This window comes from Beta vulgaris, chromosome 3, assembly GCF_026745355.1.
Source record: "Beta vulgaris subsp. vulgaris cultivar EL10 chromosome 3, EL10.2, whole genome shotgun sequence".
NCBI classification, from domain to species: domain Eukaryota; kingdom Viridiplantae; phylum Streptophyta; class Magnoliopsida; order Caryophyllales; family Amaranthaceae; genus Beta; species Beta vulgaris.
The window spans coordinates 15,378,964-15,396,183 of NC_079204.1; the positions used below are offsets into that span (position 1 = coordinate 15,378,964).

General features: G+C 34.2%; 1 protein-coding gene and 1 non-coding gene across 2 annotated transcripts in view; one reads left to right on the top strand and one right to left on the bottom strand.

Moving 5' to 3' along the window:
* LOC104888876 (putative wall-associated receptor kinase-like 16) overlaps positions 1-17,220 on the bottom strand; it is a 41,418-nt gene that overhangs the window by 3,913 nt on the left and 20,285 nt on the right. The gene's annotated exons all lie outside the window — the stretch shown is intronic.
* LOC125496208 (small nucleolar RNA R71) lies at positions 10,256-10,362 on the top strand. Its single transcript, XR_007272905.1, has one exon. It is a non-coding gene; the product is annotated as a small nucleolar RNA R71 (small nucleolar RNA).

Sequence of the window (17,220 nt, forward strand, 5' to 3'; positions counted from 1 at the left end):
CTTCGTTCCTTCTTTCTCCCCCTTTGAATGACTCACGTGATAACGTAAATAATGTAAAAAGACTAACGATTTTTCTTTTTCTCCTTCTTGTAAATATAATTTTTCCTTTGATTTTTCTTTTTGTAGTTTTAATAATTCTTTAGTATTAACTTTTTTCATTTTTCCTTTTTACTCTTATATAATCTGCTCTGAGATGTCTGCAGGAACATATGATAAGCTTCTTAGAGCATTGAACTATTATGAGTGATCTACTAGTCTTAAACGGTCATGCAAGACCTTAAATTTGCACTTCTCGGGAGGCAACCCGAACATTAACTCATTTTCTCTCTTCTTTTCTTTACTTTTTCTTTTTCATAATTTTTATCTTTGTTTCTTTTTTTTTTTTTGAGTGATTTTACTGATTATGGTGTGTTTTGTGTATTTGTTGTAGGTAGAACGGGTTTAAAAAAAAAAAGAAAAAAAAAAGAAGAAGAGACTGGACCGGGCAGAATAGCCCCACCGGGCGCGCAAGCACATCCTGCAGATCTTCAAAAATTTGTCCAACTGTTTCTTGCCCGGTTGACCGGGCCAAATGGACTGACCGGGCGGATTTTCAAATGGTCGCCCTGCATCGCACCACACCGCCGGCGACCCCCCTGCGCGGAATTACCATCTCTGATACCCTCGAAATCCTCGCGACCCCCTCCTGGTCCTTGCACCACCAGTAGCCCCTACTCATTCTCACGTTCTTATATTTCCTTCTTTCGCCACCTCTTCAGCGCACAACACAACGCACCACCCTCACCCACCATTGCACAACCGCCCCTTCTCCTCCTCTTCGCGTCTGCTGCTCTCCCTCCTTTCTCCGCCTTTCTCTTCTCTACCCACGCCTGGTCCAGCGAACCACCGCCCCATTCTTCCCATCGCACCTGCGCCCCGATCGTCACCTCCTTCGACCACCTACAATAGCCGCAAACCCACCTATCATCTATCCTGCATCCGACCACCTTCCATCCTCCTGCTTCGACAACCCCAGCCAGCCTTCCCCTGTTTTCTGCTCTCTCTCTCTCTCCTTGCTTTACTCTGTTTCTTTCGGTTTTTCTTTTCTTTTTCCTATTTTTTTTTTCGATTTCTTACTATTGTTCCCTAACTTCCCTTAATGAACCCAACTTTTCTTTTTCATTTTTTTTAATCTAATTTTTTTTTTTTTATCAATGATTGTTTAGGTGTCTCTTCAAGTGGCTACAAATTGATTCAAGTTCGTCTCCAAGAAGCAATGCCATGTGCTTTTTAAGCTTATTCGACACATCAGTTGGGTAGTATGCCTTCGTATTCTATCGCGTTGATGCTTTTGATGTTCTTATCAATTTTTGCTTGGATTTGTTGTACTTGTTGAGTTCTTACGACTACATTGATTTAACTCTTTCATTGTTGGGGTCTATGTGCGGGAATAGTGGTGAATTGTGATGTTTGACGGAGTATGTGATTTGGTGATTCCGGGGTTGCTTTTCATTCCTTTTCTAAACTGGTTTATGCAGTGAGGACACTGCAAATTCTAGCTTGGGGAGGAATATTCTATCTTTTATTGCTTTTTAGTGTAGATTTCATTGCTTTCGTAGGATGTTGCACGGTTTGTACTGCTTATTAGGAGTGGGAGTTTACGTGTAACCAAAAAAATTGTACTGCTTTCTTAGTTGCATCAGCATATTTCATCTCATATTAGATTTCATCTCATTTAGTTGCATCTATGGGACTACTGCTAAGACTTTTGAGAACCTTGTTGATATTTTACTACATTTGTTAAGTGTCACTCATCTTATTCATGATACTTCATAGCACGATTGTTTTGCAACTGATTGTTTGTGGTAAGATTGACTGATCTCTCTCTGGCTCGATTTAACATTACTATGCAGACACCTTAACCTAAGTGAGCTTTTGTGCCTATAAACTGACGTATCTATGTCAGTTCTATTCTTTCATGTGTGATTAGTTCCTCGTTGTTGCATTGATCTTGACTTTGACTTGGTACTCCTTGATATTTGATAGTGCATGCATTTTGATATGATTGAAGCATTTCATTTTATGATCTTAGCTCCAGAGTTATTCTTGTTTTCATATTATCCTTCCTCTAGCCCCGCTGAGCCTTTTCTGACTTTGTTTGATTAATACTGGTCGGTCCTAAATGTACCTTAAAATACCGCAAGTGTACGGGTCAATTAAAGTAAATATAAGGTAAGCAAGATATCGTTTCCCACAAGGAGGTCTATAGTCAACTACCAAATTAAGAAAATCTAATATTATTTAGACAATCCGGGTGACGTGAGTAGTGAAAATAACTAAGCTAAATTAATATAAACTACTATTAATTCTAACACTAATGGGTAAGAATCAAATATGAGAAACAGTTCCAGGACTTAGATTTCGCCAATTACTTTCTACAATGAAATTAAACTAATTGTTGGGTTAAGGACTATTGTATTGCAATGATCGAATTTCCTAATTTATATTATCTCTCTTCCAAGGTAGAAAACGTATATTTATAATAACTTTACGCCTACTTCCGTGGTCGTAAACATTACCATAAACTCATTACGAACAAGAAATTCATGTAAACAACCACCCCAAGTGTATAACTATTCCTAAAATTATACTACTTGACGTTTGATAATTCTACGAACTAATATTGAAAGTTCACTCCCGCTACTAATCCAATACCTTAAACATATAATCAACTGGCCAAATCAATTATACGAAATCAAACCAAAATTATCAAATTGCAATTGAAATAGATAAACCCAAACAATAATTCAATTCATTAACAGAAAATTAAAAGACTACATCTAGTCCTAGAACAAAGGAATTTAGCTAGACATAACAACTAAATCAAACAAACCAATTTAAACTAAAAATCTGAAATTAAACATAATGACTGATGAAATTAAATAACATAAACTAACTAAGAGAGGAGAAAGATAAACTCCATATTCATATGATGAATTTGCATCAATCGCTTCGCCTCCGTCACCTCGGTTCTGCGTGCTGCGTTCTTAGTCTTCTGTTGTGCTGCTCCTCTCTCAATGTCGCCTCTCGTCTTTAGTCTTCCGTAGGATCCTTTTAATTGCTGCTGTCCCCTTTTTAGGCTTAGGTTTATTTTTTTGTTTTATTGTTGGCCCAATTCTTGGTTTTCTTGATTTCCTTCGTGGGCTTCAAGCTTTCAACTACTTTCTTTCTTCCTTTATTTTTTTTTTTCTTTTCAAATATTTCCTTCAAAATAATAAGGTAATGAATAAATTCGGTTTTTTTAAAAAATAAACTATTTGCATAGTAAACACATACCATTATTATAAATATTAAAAAAAACTAAATTTGCATGTATAAAAAATAGTACTAGAATCAAGCAAGTAGTTTATTTGGCGTATTTTTCATATTTTTTTAACAACTTTATTACTTAAGCAACTTAACTCTTTAAACACTAAAATATGAGAAGAAAACATATTATAAGTCTCAGAACCTATACTAAAGAGTAATATAATGGGCTAAAATTATATATAAAATAGGGACTTATCAACTCCCCCACACTTAAGGTTTGCTAGTCCTCGAGCAAACTAGGACTATAATACTACTATACTAGCATCTATTTGTCATTATAAATTTTAACTTTCCAATTGACTGACTTTTCAGGCAAATCCTATTATAAGTAGCCATAACTCAACTGAAAGTTTTCACAAACACCAAAAATATGATTTAAAAATAATTTTAGTTCAATATTATTTAGACGTCACAAGCAATGAGCCAAAAACCAACCAATTCTTCAAAAAGCATAGTACTTCATGTATTAGTGTTTCCATTCAGTCTTACCACAACCATATTCAAGAATTGAGTAATTGAGCAATTAACTTGGTGAACCCTCACTTTAGTTGTGCAAATAAAAATAAAATATTATGATCACTCATGTGTTTAGGGTATAATAATTATCACTCAAAACCTACCAGGTCGACTCGAAATGAAATATATTATCTTTAAATTTGCATATCGTTCAATTCTCCACCACTAAGAAGACATAGAGCATACAAAAATCAAAAGGACTTTAGTAAGGTTGTAATGTAAGGCTCGGGTAAAGGGTAGGAAGTATTTAGTATTTGGTGCTCAAGATCTTTAAGACTAGTGGAGTACACAATCTCTAAGAAGGCCAATTGTAATGGTCACAGTCAAAACTCCAACTACTCAAATGTTAGTCATATATATCTAATAATAAACTTTTCCGAACTCATTTTTATTCTCAATATCAACCTTCTTTCTTTTTCTTTTTTTCTTCATATTTTGTCATTTCTTTCTTCCTTCATATTTTTCATTTCATTTTGATATTTTCTTTTTGAGAAAAAATATTCTTGGAAACTAATATAATAACCTACACATAGAAGTATGACGTACAACCCCATTATAATCATGTCATATATTCCACTAGCTTAAAGATCAGGTAAAAGTTATGTGTTTAGGAAATAAGCTTGTAATGTGGTTTAGACAAAAGAAATAGGCTTAAGGCTCAGAGGGTTTTAGAAAGAGATATGATAATGTAGGTGGCTTAGGCTAAATGTGGTTCAAAAAAACAAATGCCTTTATCATTTTAATATATGCTCATGTTTCAATGTAATCTCGAAGAAACCAATGCAAATCCAAGAGTTTATATTTCACCAGGAACTAACACACACTCTCAAAAAATAGAGACTAATACAGATGTTTTAGTCTACTAAAAGGCTCAAAAGGATCTCACAATGGTTATAAATGTCCACCAAGTAAATCACAATCAAATCTTAAATAACCATTCTTACCACTTGCCAAACACTTGAACAATTATGCTATGCCATTCTCCGAATCAGTCGAAATTAAAAACCCATTAGCTTGCAACAAAACTAGAAAAACTTTCTTTTTTTTTTTTTTTTTTCTTTCAAGTATTAAAAACTGAATTTTTTTATTTTTTTTTTTCTTTTCAGTCAAATTAAGCTAATGGAATTTGCCTTCAAATCAATATCAGACATGAAAATTAAAATTTCTGCATAAATTTTGACAGCACCTCCCCTAAAATATGGCATATCCAATTAGATTTTTTTTCATTTTCTAAACCTGTTTCTTCACACAAATTAATTCCAGCATCACAACAATACATCAATCCAGCAATCTAAGGCTTAAGCCTCTCCCCCACACTTATTACAAACATTGTCCTCAATGTTTCGATAAACTCAGATTATATGAAGCAATGTGGCACTATAAAAGACTTAGAAAGAAACAACCTGGGGGGCAAGACGACGTCTCAAGTGCTATGCAGTAAGAGAGTGGCAGCGAGCTAGCTACTCTTGTGATAATGGTGATACAGTAGCTTGTAGCAGTAGCACACAACAGCACACAGTAGAAGGAAGTAGCAGGTAATAGAGCAGTAGCAGGTTACATGCATAAGAGACTTATCTTCATTATAGTCTTTGGTATCTGCAAAAGAAAAACAAAAAGAACAAGCATAAAAAGAACTAAAAGAAAAATAAACAATTAAAAGTGCTTGGGTTGCCTCCCAAGTAGCGCTTGTTTTAAGTCGCGAGCCTGACCACCATAGTATTCATGCTTCAGAAGGATCTTCTAAGGAATATGTCACTGCATTGGGGACCATCTCGCTAGCCAAGTAAGGCTTCAGTCGTGCACCATTAACCTTAAAAGTGTTGGAATTACCTTGTAGTTCAACAGAGCCATATGGATAAACTTTAACAATTGTAAAGGGACCAGACCATCTAGAGCGTAGCTTTCCTGGAAAAAGTTTGAGACGTGAGTTAAAGAGCAAAACTTGTTGTCCAACCACAAATTCCTTATGATTTATATGCTTATCATGCCAAAGTTTTGTCTTCTCCTTATAAATCTTAGAATTCTCATAAGCCTTTAACCTAAACTCTTCTAGCTCACTTAATTGCAATAATCTATTAGCTCCAGCAGCCTTAAGATCCATATTTAACTCTCTAATTGCCCAATATGCCTTATGCTCTATTTCTACAGGTAAATGACATGATTTTCCATATACTAGGCTATAGGGAGACATGCCTAATGGTGTCTTAAAGGCTGTCCTATATGCCCACAATGAGTCATCGATTTTATTAGCCCAATCTTTCCTAGAACTATTGACGGTTTTCTCCAAAATAAGCTTCAACTCTCTATTAGCAAGCTCAACTTGACCATTAGTTTGGGGGTGATATGGTAATGCGACTTTATGCTTAACCCCATATTTCTTTAAAAGACTGTCAAGTGGCTTATTACAAAAATGAGAGCCTCCATCACTTAATAATGCCCTAGGAACTCCAAACCTAGAAAATATGTTTTTCTTAATAAATTTCATGACAACCTTAGAATCATCCGTTTGAGTAGGTATAGCTTCAACCCATTTAGATACATAGTCTACTGCTACCAGTATGTACCTATTGTTAAAGGACGGAGGAAAGGGCCCCATAAAGTCTATTCCCCAAAGGTCAAACAGTTCAACTTCAAGAATGATATTCAAAGGCATCTCATTTCTTCTAGAAATATTTCCTACTCTTTGGCATCGATCACATTTACTAACAAACTCTCTAGAATCCTTATACATAGTAGGCCAATAAAATCCACATTGCCAAACTTTAGAAACTGTTTTATTTGTACTAAAATGACCTCCACATTCTAATGAATGACAATGCTGCAATATATTTGAAACATATTCTTCAGGCACACATCGTCTAATAATTCCATCAGCACAAAATTTATATAGCAAAGGCTCTTCCCAAAAATAATGCTTAGAATCCCAAAAGAATTTCTTTTTCTGATGATAAGTTAACTTAGGGGGTATAATACCACTTACTAGAAAATTCACCAAATCAGCATACCAAGGGATATTAACTACTGCTAGCAATCGCTCATCGGGAAACATATCATTAATAGGTATATCAGAAGCAACATCAAATTTCAAGCGAGACAAATGGTCAGCCACTGGATTCTCAATACCTCTCCTATCCTTAATCTCCAAATCAAATTCTTGCAATAAAAGAATCCATCGAATAAGTCTAGGTTTAGCATCCTTTTTATTTAACAAGTACTTTAAGGCAGAGTGATCCGTGTAAACTACTACTTTTGAACCAATCAAATACGACCTAAACTTGTCCATCGCAAAAACCACAGCAAGTAATTCCTTTTCAGTAGTTGCATAATTTAATTGAGCCTCATTGAGCATTTTACTAGCATAATAAATAACATGCAACTTGTTGTCTTTTCTTTGGCCTAAAACAGCACCAAGAGCATAATCACTCGCATCACACATCAATTCAAAAGGTAAAGACCAATCAGGAGGGACAACTATAGGTGATGAAACTAACTCATGCTTTAACTTGTTAAATGCATTTAAACAGTTGGTATTAAAGTCAAAGGGAATATCTTTATTTAATAAATCACATAAGGGTTTGGAAATTTTAGAAAAGTCTTTGATGAGACGTCTATAGAACCCTGCATGTCCTAAAAAACTCCTAATTCCCTTGACATTAATAGGTGGAGGTAGTTTTTCAATTACTTCAATTTTAGCGCGATCAACTTCAATACCATTCACAGAAATTTTATGCCCAAGTACTATACCTTCTTGTACCATAAAATGACATTTTTCCCAATTTAAAACTAAGTTAGTATCTTCGCAACGTTGTAAGACAAGAGATAGATTAGCTAAACAATTATCAAAGGAGGATCCAAAAACAGAAAAATCATCCATAAAGACCTCCATAATCTTTTCAATATAATCGGAAAATATAGACATCATACAACGTTGGAAAGTAGCAGGGGCATTACATAAACCAAAAGGCATTTTACGAAATGCATAAGTACCGTAAGGGCATGTAAATGTGGTTTTCTCCTGATCTTCAGGAGCAACCGGAATTTGATTGAAACCAGAGTACCCATCAAGGAAGCAATAAAACTCATGTCCAGCAACTCTCTCTAACATTTGGTCTAAAAAAGGTAAGGGAAAATGGTCCTTACGAGTTGCACTATTAAGTTTCCTATAGTCAATACAAACTCTCCAACCAGTGACTGTTCTAGTAGGAATTAGTTCATTGTTATCATTAGGTACTACTGTGATTCCACCCTTTTTAGGTACGACTTGCACTGGGCTAACCCACGGACTGTCAGATATAGGATATATTATTCCAGCATCTAACCATTTCAAAACTTCTTTTTTAACTTACTTTTGCATATTAGGATTTAGCCTTCTTTGATTTTGAATAGAAGGTTTAAACTCATCTTCCATAAGAATTTTATGCATGCAAACAGAAGGGCTAATCCCTTTTAAATCAGAAATAGTCCAGCCTATGGCCCTTTTTCTTTCTCTTAGAACACGCAGAAGCTTATCAAGTTGATCATCACTTAAGGATGAACTAACAATCACTGGCAGAGTATCATTTTCACTTAAATATGCATATTTTAGATGGGCAGGGAGTGGTTTTAAGTCTAAAACAGGGGCTTGTACTACAGATGGGGGAGGAAGAGGCTTACCTTTACCGAGCTCCTCAAAGTTATTACCTTTTTTCCGCCATGGAGGACATGCCTCCAATGCGAGAGCTATTTCATTTACTTCTGGGCTTTCAAAGTCTACACTTTCTAAGAATGCTCGGAGAGGATCATCATAGAGCACTTTATTAGTCGTCTGCCCTTCTATCTCATCAAGCACATCAACTTGAAAAACATGATCAGTAAAAGAAGGAAATTTCACAGATTTAAACACATTAAATTTGACCTCTTCATCACCAATTTTAAAGGTTAAAGTTCCTTTTTAACGTCAATAACAGCACCTGCAGTAGCTAGAAAGGGTCTGCCTAAAATGATGGGAACTTCAACATCTTCATCCATATCAAGAATTATAAAGTCCACAGGAACTATAAACTTATCCACCTTCATTAAGACATTTTCAATCACACCCAACGGATATTTAATTGACCTATCAGCAAGTTGTAATGAAACAGTAGTAGATTTTATATCCGTTAATCCTAACTTTTTGCAAATAGTTAATGGCATAAGAGATACACTCGCACCCAAATCACATAGAGCTTTAGAAAATTTTATGTCACCTATAGTGACGGGAATAGAAAAGCTTCCTGGGTCCTTCAATTTTGGAGGAAGTTTATTCTGAATTACGGCACTACATTCCTCAGTCAAGGCAATAGTTTCATAATCCTCCAATTTTCTCTTTTTAGCAATGAACTCCTTTAGAAACTTAGCATATGCAGGTATTTGGGTCAAAGCATCGGCAAATGGAATATTAACGTGCAATTGCTTAAACATGTTCATGAACTTTTCATATTGATTATCCGTTTTATTCTTTTTAAGCCTTTGAGGGAAGGGGATAGGAGGCACATAAGGTTTGGCAGGGGGTGGAGAAGGTGATTTTTCATGTTCAGTTTCAACGTGTTCCTCACCCTCCTTTTCATTTTCCTTAACTCCCTTACTTTTGTCAATTGACTCTTCTACTTGTGTTAGTTGCTTACCACTTCTTAAGGTCACGGCTTTGCAATGTTCTTTAGGATTTACATCTGTTTTACTAGGCAAAGATCCTTGACTCCTTGAATTAATGGCATTAGCTAATTGTCCAAGTTGAAGTTCTACATTTCTATTAGAAATAGCAATCTGATCTACTTTACTTTCTAACTTTTCAATTCTTTCTGAAGTAGCATTAGCTAATTTTTCAATAGCTAGTTCCCATGATGGTCTATTTTCTTGTTGAGGTTGTTTTTGGTGGAAGCCAGGTGGATGTTGTGAATTAACATTAACATTTTGTTGTCCTTGATTCCTCCAAGAGAAATTAGGATGGTTTCTCCAGCCTGGATTATAAGTATTAGAATATGGATCATTTTGTGGGTGTCTATTAAAATTAGAAACATATTGAGCTTGTTCCACATTAACACATTCAGCAGTTAAATGAGCACCTCCACATAAATTACATGGCATAGTAAGAAGACACAGAATTAAATTATTCATTTTAGTGAACAAATTTACTAAGTTGTCCACTTTTGCATTTAACATATTTATTCCTTCTACTTCATACTTACCACCAGTTCTCCTTGGTGTATTTCGATCATTAGACCAGTGATAATTATTTGAAGCCATTTCTTCTAATAATTTATTAGCTACCTCAGTAGTTTTACCCATTATAGCACCTCCTGCAGCAGCATCTATAGTGATCCTAACAGATTCATTCAGACCATTATAAAAAGTTTGCACAAGCAACCAATCTGGGACACCATGGTGAGGACATTGACGTTGTAAATGTTTAAACCTTTCCCAAGCCTCGTATAAAGACTCCCCATCATTCTGTATGAAACTAGTTATATCATTTCTTAGTTTAGCAGTCTTACCAGGGGGAAAGTACTTTCTAAGAAAAGCTCCAGATAAATCTTCCCAAGTAGTAAAAGAATTAGCAGGATTAGATTTTAACCATATTTTTGCTTTATCTTTTAGTGAAAAGGGGAAAAGTCCTAATCTAATGGCATCATTGGTTACTCCATTCAGCTTAAGAGTATCACATTTTTCTAGAAAATTACCTATATGGTCATTAGGATCTTCATTATCTAGTCCACTAAATTGTTCTTGTTGAATTATACGAATTAAGGCAGGACTAATTTCAAAATTATTTGCAGTAACAGTTGGTCTTACAATACTTGAAGGGGCTCCACTAGCATTCGGCATTGCGTAGTCACGTAGTGGCTTTTCGTTGTTGTTATCCCCCATCTTTAATGGTTTATTGTCAGATGCTTCAGAGAAGATGTACTCCAAATCAAAATCTGGCAGCTTTTGTATTTGCTCCAACCTTTTCTGTTTCCTTAGTGCACGAGCCGTTCTTTCAATCTCTGGATCAAATGAAACCAAAGAACGATTAGTACGTGGCATACACTAATAATAAAGTACTAATAATTCATAAACCAAGACTATTGGCAGAATGCAAATAAAAGCTAAGAACATAAAATTGTTAAAAATAAAAGTTAGAATGGATAAAACAATAGAGATTAATCACCAAAATCAATGTTGAATAACTTCTAAATGTAAAGACACAGAATGCAGCTCTCTAAACTAATGCAAAATATGAGCAGAAAAATGTATAAACTAATGGCTAACACTAAATTATGAAATCAACTAAAAATAAAAATAAAAACAGTGGTACTCTACTTTAAGCAACACAAGACTAGCTAAATAAACAAGTAGGCGTAAAAACAAACAAGTAGTACTAAGAAATACTTTGTCTAAATTAATATCAAAATCCCTTTAGTATGATATTGAACTATTGCCTCCCCGGCAACGGCGCCAAAAACTTGGTCGGTCCTAAATGTACCTTAAAATACCGCAAGTGTATGGGTCAATTAAAGTAAATATAAGGTAAGCAAGATATCGTTTCCCACAAGGAGGTCTATAGTCAACTACCAAATTAAAAAATCTAATATTATTTAGACAATCCGGGTGACGTGAGTAGTGAAAATAACTAAGCTAAATTAATATAAACTACTATTAATTCTAACACTAATGGGTAAGAATCAAATATGAGAAACAGTTCCAGGACTTAGATTTCGCCAATTACTTTCTACAATGAAATTAAACTAATTGTTGGGTTAAGGACTATTGTATTGCAATGATCGAATTTCCTAATTTATATTATCTCCTCTTCCAAGGTAGAAAACGTATATTTATAATAACTTTACGCCTACTTCCGTGGTCGTAAACATTACCATAAACTCATTACGAACAAGAAATTCATGTAAACAACCACCCCAAGTTATAACTATTCCTAAAATTATACTACTTGACGTTTGATAATTCTACGAACTAATATTGAAAGTTCACTCCCGCTACTAATCCAATACCTTAAACATATAATCAACTGGCCAAATCAATTATACGAAATCAAACCAAAATTATCAAATTGCAATTGAAATAGATAAACCCAAACAATAATTCAATTCATTAACAGAAAATTAAAAGACTACATCTAGTCCTAGAACAAAGGAATTTAGCTAGACATAACAACTAAATCAAACAAACCAATTTAAACTAAAAATCTGAAATTAAACATAATGACTGATGAAATTAAATAACATAAACTAACTAAGAGAGGAGAAAGATAAACTCCATATTCATATGATGAATTTGCATCAATCGCTTCGCCTCCGTCACCTCGGTTCTGCGTGCTGCGTTCTTAGTCTTCTGTTGTGCTGCTCCTCTCTCAATGTCGCCTCTCGTCTTTAGTCTTCCGTAGGATCCTTTTAATTGCTGCTGTCCCCTTTTTAGGCTTAGGTTTATTTTTTTGTTTATTGTTGGCCCAATTCTTGGTTTTCTTGATTTCCTTCGTGGGCTTCAAGCTTTCAACTACTTTCTTTCTTCCTTTATTTTTTTTTTTCTTTTCAAATATTTCCTTCAAAATAATAAGGTAATGAATAAATTCGGTTTTTTTAAAAAATAAACTATTTGCATAGTAAACACATACCATTATTATAAATATTAAATAAACTAAAATTGCATGTATAAAAAAATAATACTAGAATCAAGCAAGTAGTTTATTTGGCGTATTTTTCATATTTTTTTAACAACTTTATTACTTAAGCAACTTAACTCTTTAAACACTAAAATATGAGAAGAAAACATATTATAAGTCTCAGAACTTATACTAAAGAGTAATATAATGGGCTAAAATTATATATAAAATAGGGACTTATCAAATACCTACATTACAAGCCATTGGCCTCATTTGATTCTTGTCCCAAGCCTAGCTTGGGGGAGCGAGTATTTGTTTTGGTTTGGTTTGTATTGAATTGAAGTGCTCTATATGTGGTTAGAAGAATGAAAAATATGTTTAGTGAGCTTGGAAATTGAAATGAAAGTCTGTAAAAAAAGAAAAAAAAAGGTGAAAAATGAAATGAAAAAGAAGTGAAAAAGAGTTGTGAATAAAGTGAAATAAAAAGGGTTATGATTGAATTTCTTAAGTGAAAAAGGTTGTTGATTATATTTAGAGATTGTTGGTTGTTGAACGGAGTTGTGATATATCTTGGTCATGTTTTCAGTTATATGATGCTCCCCCTTCTTGGTTTTTCCACCACAATTCCCAAATTATTTCCATACCTTTAACCTCAGCCCCATTACAACCCTTGAAAGTCCTCTTGATCATTATGTATTGTATTGTTGAGTATTAAGTGAGTCAAAAAGTCAAAGTTAAAGAGTATTTGCTTCATCTGAGTCGACTTGTTTAGGTTGAGAGTCATTGTTTAACCCTTAAACACATGAGAGATTTGAGTGCACATAACTATAGCGAGGTCTGTCAGGTTTTGTTAAATCCAGCTTGGGGGAAATGGGTTGTGGTATGATTGGAGAGTCGATTGCGATACATGATATGCTATGCAGCTTTGTTCGAGATTGTTTCGATGTTTGGTCTATGTAGTGATTATATCTCTTGTGTTCTCAATTGAGTTTTTAGCCCTGTTGTAGTCCTATATTGTAGGTTGTCTAACTTTTCCGATGTCTATGTCTTATTGCTTGAGGACAAGCAATGGTTTAGCTTGGGGGAGTTTGATAAGTCATTTATATATAGTTTTTAGGTGCATTTAGGTTGCATTTTAGAGCATTTAGTTTCATATTTAGGTTCATTATTGCATTATATTCTTAAGTTATGATTTTCCTCTCCTATTCGGTATGTTTTCTTGTTTTTGATGAATTTCAGGCATTGATAACGTATTTGGAGTATGATTAGCTAAGCTTGAGGATTAGGAGCACTTGGAAAGGATCTACAATGAATAAGGATCGTATGGATATGTCATAGTATGAGTTTGAGCAAAAACGAAGCGGAAAATCATTAGAAGAAATGTGAAAAAGAAGTCACGTCTACTCTTCTGATCATAACTTTTGACGTGCTTATTAAAACCGAGTAATTCCACCAGATTTGGAAAATAGACTTGAAGATCTTTCCAACGATAGGTGGCACGCCCCGAGGAGACTTCTGGTCAAGGAGTTATGCCTTTCGGAAGATTGCACTGTTTCTGCTGGAATCTGCCACGCGTACGCGCGGATCACAAATCCGCCTATTAGGCTCCGTTTGGTAGGGTGTAAAATGTTTTCCCGGAAAACTGTTTTCCTCTATTTTCAGTTTTACATTGTTTGGTTGGCAAAAGAGTGTAAAATCATTTTCCCTTGGGGCAAAATTACTCTCCCAATGATGGAAAACCATTTTCCTTTCAAAATGAAGGGAAACTATTTTCCTTATCTCTCTTGTACACTCCTCTCACTACCTCCTTACTTTCCCTTTCATTTTCCTTTCATTTCATCATTTTTCTTACATCGAACCAAACAACAGAAAACTAATTTTGAAATTGTGTTTTCCATTGTAAATTGTTTTCCATGAAAATCATTTTACACTGAAAATGTTTTACGCCCTACCAAACGGAGCCTTAATGATTTAATTAAGACTTTCCTTATCTTGTAAATGACTTTCCTAGTCATATTAGGTTAAAGAATATTATTTAGATTAGTTTTTCTCTCTCTATCTCCTTCCCCTTTCACTTTATTTTCTATTTTCTAGGTTTAGTTTAGTCCTCTCTCTTTGTCTCTAGTTTTTAGTTGTAAACCCTAGTTTTCATTTCCTTCATTAATTCATGATTTCTTTTAGTTTCTTTCATTGATTTCTTTGATTATATTTTCTTTCATAGTTTTAGATTTCATTATTTATTTCATGATAGAGTAGTTTTTATATCTAGGGTTTTGGGAATCCATGTTTATATAATATGATTTGATTGATATTTATTCATGGTTTGATTAGTTATTGATTTCTCTAATTGATTAGTGTTTTATTGTTAATCTTGCAATCTGATCAATTGTCTGATTAAATATTGCTAATATCGAGTCATAGATCGAGAGATAGTACTCTTTAGAGGCTTACCTACAATTAGCAAATCTGATTATGTTGAGCGACCGTACTAGCATATGTTGATTTGAGAGCGTTAATGCCTGACCAAGGATTAACCTGTGCCCTAGATATCTGATTGATTGAACTATTGATGATATTTTGATAGTTTATAAGTATAAACATGGTGAACCATTACCCTAGATCATTTTTAGTTTGATTTTCGTAGTTTGATTAGTTTAGAATAACCTTAATTCAAATATCTGTGATTTTGTTTAGTTTCTCTTTACCTTATAAGCTAGATAAAACGACCATCTCTCTGTGGATTCGACCCTACTTACCCTACTACATTGTTAGAAGGTTTTGCAGGAATTATTTTTGACGGGTGTACGACAACCTATCAAAGCCCTACTAACCATGATTTATTTAGGTCAAAGAGTGGGTCAATATTAATCTTTGATGCATCCTGACATATCTTGGTATATTATGTACTGTTAGTAGTATGCGTACTCACATGCTTTTCTAATAAAGTGAAAGATTCACTATTCTTTAACTTCTTAAATATATGATGCATACCTAAGGAAACAAATTACACACTGATGGAGTAAGAAGATGAATTTGCCATGATTTTTTTATTTATTTTTAAAGAAGGACATGTAAGCTAAGGTGAGTGACAGTCACAAAGCAATACATTCCATAATGGGAAAGGGAGGTTAGGCTAGAGGAAAAAAAATTAGAATTGGATGCAAAATTTTTGTTAATCAGTTGAAAGTCTAGACTTAATAAATCATGGTTGGTAGGATTTAGGCAATACATAACAGAAGTATTAAAACTAAACATGAAATTAACGTCTAAGCCTAAGTAATGTTACATTTGGGCAAATTAGGAAAAGTGAGGCCTAGCCATAGGGAAAAAAAAGTTGAATCTACCATTGGAAATTCTCAAGAATAGGAGCCTACCATTGAAAATTTCCCTCAAATAAAAGTAGTTTTGCACATAACTTTTTCTAAAAAAAATTATGTCTTTTCTCTTTCCGCTTCCTCAAAACCAATTTCACCACCACCTCCCACCTACCACTCCACCTTCTCCCCTCCCCCCCTCCCCCCTTGTGCCCTCCATATCCCCTTAGTCTATCTCTCTCCTCTGCTGCTAATTTTGCCACTCTACGTCCTTCCTCTCCTCTCCGACAACAATTAGTAAAATCGGAAGAAATTAGCCAAGACACTCATCATTAATCATTTATCATTAATAGCCTAAACATCAGGTAAATACAAAAATTATATACAGAGATAATCTGAATGTGAAAATAATGCTCGTTAATCAAAATTCACCCATAATTTCAAATAAACAAGCATCAAATCAGAATCAATACCATAATTCAAATTGTAACAGCCAGAATTCACCCCATACGATTAGTAAAATTGAATAACTAAACAAGAATCAAAGTAAAATCAATACCTAATTTAAAATTGGACGAACCAAAATTTACCCACAAAATTAGAGAAACTTCGGAGAATTTGAAAACTAAGTAACAAACATGAAACCAATATCGACACCAAAAATCAAATCATATACCAACCAAAAATGTGCCACAAATTAACACATTTCAACGAAATCACATAAAATCAATAAATAAACATAATCACAGTGATAAAACTTCTTGGAACACCATGATTATTGGATATGTAAATATTGGGTGTTTTGCTCCCAGTTGGGAACTTTTCTACAAGATGATACATCATAAATTTGGGGTGGATGATGTTATAATATGTCATATATTACGTAGATATGATATTTGGTAGTGATTAACATCTTTGTATTTAATCAAATGTATATTGGATCATGCGATTGTAGCCTAGATTAGTAAAATTTTGGTAGTATTCTTAAGGGGTTTAATTGCAATGGTAAAGATTACTTATGGGGAGCAATTGCACTATATGGTTATTAAGGTGGATTGTGAATTTAATGTGTATATTGGAAGTTCACTTTTGAATATGCATTTCAAGTGTGGGAAACTCAAGGATGGGTATATTAAGATGATGTCGAAGTGAAGTTATGTGTCTTGGAATGCCCGAGCATATATATGTTGGAGCGGTGAAAGCAGGAGCAGACGATAGAGAAAAACTAGGGGGTCCAGAGGGGGGGGGAGGGGGTGGTGGATCTCAATTATATATGTGAGAACTCTTCAGGATTTTGGTATATATCATTCTTACCAATATACCCCAAAGTACAAAGCTAATTGCATAATCTACCAGTCATATTTTTTTAAAAAAAAAGTTCAAAAATTGCGGAAAGTTTTACTTTAAATTCACTGGTAAAAACAAAAA